Genomic DNA, 5,343 nt, shown 5'->3' on the forward strand with positions numbered 1-5,343 from the left:
CAAAACCACAGGCAGTGCGCCAGCTCGCAGACACAAGTGGGCAGCTAGAAAAATTGGCATGGAGAAGTCGTTGACAATCCTAGACAAAACACCACGCCTACATCGGGGGGCCGTCAGCCACTGTCACTCAGTAACCTCTTTCTTGTTTTTTCCCCATCCCGATCCCGCCTGCTAGTGCGATGAATGCACGGTCGAAGAATTGAAGTAGCCGCAGTTTTTGCTCCTCGGAAAAATTAAGTTTGCGGAATCCACCATTTTTTATCGCTTTTCCGCCGTCGATTATAAATCCGAAATAAATCTGTCGGTTAGCCGTTACGGTGGCTTTTAACCACCTCAAAATTGACTTTAAAATGTGGCCACAACCGCATTTAGCAGGGCGACCCCACAGATTATGGCTAAGACCGCGCGACTAATTACACATGATCCGCCACGGTTTAGCTTTCCTGTCCCCCTACACTGTCGAAAATATATGGTATTAACTAATTATCATTTATAAAAAAAATGTTAACAAAACATTAGAGTTGAAGTATTAATAGCAATAGTTTAATTTACTTATACTTATATTGGCAAAAAATATATAGAAATCACCCTAAATAAGTTATTATATTATTATTATTATTGCTCAAATATTTTCAAATGTTCTGTACCTTGACAATATATATATTTAGAATTTGTTTGCATATATAATAAATTTTTTTGTTTTTAATTCTACAAAAATAAAATTTGTTTTGGGAAATCTTAAAACCGTTTAAACTCTTCATCTTAAAAAAAACTACGGTGTCAAGAACGTGTTTTTTGTGGTGCACACTTGTTGTTTTAGGCACGGCTTAAAACAAAAATATGTTCACAAAAGGCAACTTAACCCGTTAACGCGTTAAAGAGCAAGCCGAGTGGCTAAAAGCTATGCCAAGCAGTAACGACTACGACGATGAACGATGATGATGATGATGATGATGTTGATGATGGAAATGATGATGATGATGATGATGATGATGATGATGATGACTATGGCGACTGGTTAACTCTGCCTGACTGGCTGCCTTGGCTTACTGGTTGGTTGCCTCAGTTTTTTCAGCCTTGGTCCAAGTTTGGCAAAAGGGGTAGTGGAATGGCAAGTCAAAGACTTTTTGAGTGGACTGCAGCACTCTGCAGAGGTTAAACACTAACCTGATGATGCCAAGCACAGCCGCACAACAGCAAGAAATGTGGAGAATATTTTCAAGGATATTTTCAATACTTTTAAACGAAACAAGAACACTCTTTTCGCGCTAAAACCGAAAACATAATTCGATGTTTTATTCTAGTTTTAGTTATTTATTGAAAATATAAAAATTACTTTCAGATTCTTTTTGGGCCTTAATACAAAAATGCATAGGCCTTTAACATAATGCTCAATTTTGTGATATGCATATGTAATGATATTTTAAATATTGCATGCAAAATTCTTCTGAAATTAAATTAAATTCTTAAACAACTCTTTTAAATTATTCACTTTATAAAATTCAGTCTTTTCACAGTCAAAACTCATAAAACGAGTACACCAATAATAATCATCTGAATATTCCATAAAAAAGTTTTAAGGTTTCTGCTCAAACTTCATATGATAGTTGAAACACCTTCGACTTTTCGTCCCAGTCCCACAAAACTATAAAAGTGGGGTTCTGTTTATGCAAATATGTTTGGGTCTGAGGTTTTCCTTTTGCTCGTTCGTGTTGTTGTCCCTGCACATTTGCAACTGTGTTGAGCGTTATGTGAAAAGCAAAAGGAGGCACAACAGTTGAAAACAGGTGAAAATGAAGACATTTGGGGTGTGTTTAAGTTGAAGTTTGTTTGCCGGGAATTTTGCCAGAGTTTGTTTACCTTTTGCTGTCCAGAAAGTTTTTGTGCGGCGTCTTTTTTTGGGCATTTACCGTAAGAACATGAACAAACAGCTATGTGGTTGCAGTCTTGAAATATGAAAACATGATGACTTTATGAACACCATATGTGCTTTGCCTCGTGCTTTTTATGAGTTATTTGTGTTTCTTTTTTTGTTGATATATCTTATGTCGGTTGCGGTTTGCGCTGAAATTCGCATGTGGCATCAACAACCATATTATGACGTTGACGAATAACATTCAACACTTTTTTGCAAACGCCGCAGGCAAGTTTCTACTTTTTAGCATGGTCATGATAAAAATAGGTTTCCCGAAAATGGTATAAAATGCAATAAATTTCTATTATGATGAAGAGGTGGTATTTACGACTAGGACGTTGATTTATGGCAAGTTTTTTAATATAAGATATTCCATTTGCATTTGCATTTGCATTTAGTTTTTCTAATCGTTTTTCCGACATATGAATTTTATTTTCATATGAATGATTGCTTTCTTACCCAAAGTTAAAAAATGTAAATCATAGCTTAGACGACATTTGTTTTATTTGTATACACTTTCCAATAATTTCAACGATTTGCTGATTAACAAAAGAAATGGTTTAAAATATTTTTTTTTCGCACTGCTAAGCTTAGGTATTTCTATAATGTTTGTTTGTGTTTTTAATTATATTTTTTAAAATGGCAGTTTATTTTGTTTTGTGCATATAGACTTGTTATGAGCTTTAAATAAATTTGTGCAAAAGCCGCTTAAGTTAAGTTACTTGGCTCCCTCTTTGCCCTTTTCTCCCCGCTTTTCCCACTTTCCTTTGCTTTTCCAACCCAGATGGCTGGCAGCCCCAAAAGCACAAAGAGGCTGGGGTCTGGGCGCATAAAACTAAACCAAAACTACACTCAGCTCAACCTCAAAACTAGCTAGCCAACAAACCTTATTAAAATGCGAGCCCCCCTTTACCCATTACTCCCTGACCCCTCTCCGCTCCCCTTCCCCCTTTACTCGCCCACGCACGTAAGGAAGCGTATAATTTAATTAAATTATCTGGGGCAGCTGCTGATGCTGCTTCTGATGCAAGTAGCAACGAAAAATGTGCATCAAAGTGCACTTAAATCATCAGCGGAGCACGGCGACATACAGAGCGATAGAGACAGATATAGAGAGCCAGAAAGAGAGCGTCTGTGAGAATTGGACAGAGACAGAAGGATGAGATGGCCGCCTAAAATGGCGTTGGCTAAGTGCCGTGGCAGGGAGTTGAGAGTAGAAAGCATCCAAGAGGCCACTTAAAAAAATTTTTAAAATATTAGGATTATATAAATTATTAAATTATTTAAGATTTAGCATGAATAAAATAAGTTTTAATTTAAGTACTCACAATTTAAATACAATTTTAATTTTTTGTATTCACAATTTATACAAAAGATTAAATATATTTTAAATACGCCTTACTTTGTAAAACAAAACAAAAAGTTTTAAATTAAAACAACAGTAAATCTATGTACAAATATAATATGTGAAACATCAAAATGATAGGAAAATTAAAATAGGCAAATAATACAGCTAACAATGTAGTTAGTAAGAAATATTGTTTATTTATATAAAAGCTCAAACAGCGAAAATACTTCGCATTGTATTTAATTTTCCCCCAGTGCAGTGATAAGTGGGCTGGTGTGGGAAGTCAGGCAGCCAAGCAACTTTGTACTTTGACTTGTATTAGTGACCGGAAATGCAGCTTTCAACAAGGAACAGGATCAGCGCAGGAGCCGCCTCAATGACTCGCCAAAGGCAAAAGCGGCACCAAAAGGGGATAGTAAACGGGGTTGGGGAGGGGAAGGGGGAGGGGGAACGGCAACGAGAAGCTTGAGCGGAACCGTTGACAAATGCTTTATGTATATACAGAGTTGTTTGAATATTTTTATTTGCAGCTTGTACAATTTTATGGGCAAAGCGTTTGCATTTGAATGGCAAATAGATTTATGAAAAGAGTAGAGGTCGACTGGGGATAGAGGAAAAAGAGCAAACTTTGCTATTTAAATATACGAAAGTTAGGTCGCAAATGGCATGGAAAATCTTTTAAAGTTTAACCCAAAAGTTGTCATAAAAGGGCTTAAGTAAAATGAAAAGAATTTTATTTTTAATTTAAACTAAAACTTGGCAACAAAGGCTTAAAGATTTTTCTGTTAATTCCGATAATTTGCTTTCTAATTTGGCCTTTTTCGAAATCAGCTTCAAAATTAAACAACTGCAGGTTAAGGCTACAAGGGTAAATTCTTTTGGGACATGCACATTATTACCGTGTCCATAGCCAACCCCCATAGGAACCCAGTCAGCAATACCTTGACATCGTTTTCCACAGAATTTTCTTTTAAATTATGCACGACATTTTCCTTCATTGTTTCGATGCTCCGACTTGCTTTCCATATTTTTTTAGTGTCAAGTCTCGGGGGAGAACCAGGGGGGTGGAAAAACAGAGGATACAGTCAACCTAATGCATCGGAATTTTCCTTTTTTGTGCTCAGCTGACATGCAAAGTGAGTTAATGGCATTGGCGGCTGGTGAAAAGTGAAAGTAGAAAGCATCTCAGTGGCCGGGGAATGTATTCCTCAAGCGATTTGCCGTTGATAAGTGAATGTCAACTGAATTTAGATGGAGACAAATGGTTATTCCCAACACTTGTTTAAAGCATGCAATTATGTTAGATATTTAATTTGCGCAGAGATTATCCTCACCGCTTCGCTGTGCAAATATTTGAAATGAAATCCGTGTACCACCCGATAAGGTCCGGCTACCAATTCAACCCCGGCACATTGTTATGCCAGCAATCATGAAAACTTAATTAGAAGCTTATTTGGTGTTTTACAAAAACGTCACAATTTGCATACCGCATTTCATTTGCTGCCTCGCATCAGGCGATAAACGGACCGCAAAACATTCCCGGCCTACTGGGCTGGATGGCTGGCAGAGCCTACTGTAAAATACTAAAATTAAATGAGCTAAAATTAACATAAACAATGAAACGATAAGCGCAAAATTGGCCTACGCCAACACACTCAAACGAAATCACACCGACAGCCAAATAGAAAATTGAACAACCAATTTGGTTGAACGGGTTTTGCCAATTTGCACAGTGTCGGCTTTTGTGCAACTTAAAAGTTTATGCTAATTGAAATTGTATAAAAGGATTGGGGCTTATCAAAATGAATATGAACTAAGCAGCAGGCTGCAAGGAAAACTACTTGAGTTTAAGTCACAGCTGTCTAAATGAACATATTTACTCACCCTAATTTGTTGTTCTACCGATTTTCACAGTTCATTAAAGTTGGTGCTTAAGCAACTTCTTTGAAGTTGGACATTAGAAAACCGATATCATTTTGATTTCAGTCAATTTTATGTTAAGACTCCTCGGTGTGGTTTCTTGGTTGTGCGGCCTTATGAGCACCACTTTAATTTGTGTCAAAGGATTCGCGACGTGTGT

Source organism: Drosophila gunungcola (genome assembly GCF_025200985.1).
Source record: "Drosophila gunungcola strain Sukarami chromosome 3L unlocalized genomic scaffold, Dgunungcola_SK_2 000002F, whole genome shotgun sequence".
NCBI classification, from domain to species: Eukaryota; Metazoa; Arthropoda; class Insecta; order Diptera; family Drosophilidae; genus Drosophila; species Drosophila gunungcola.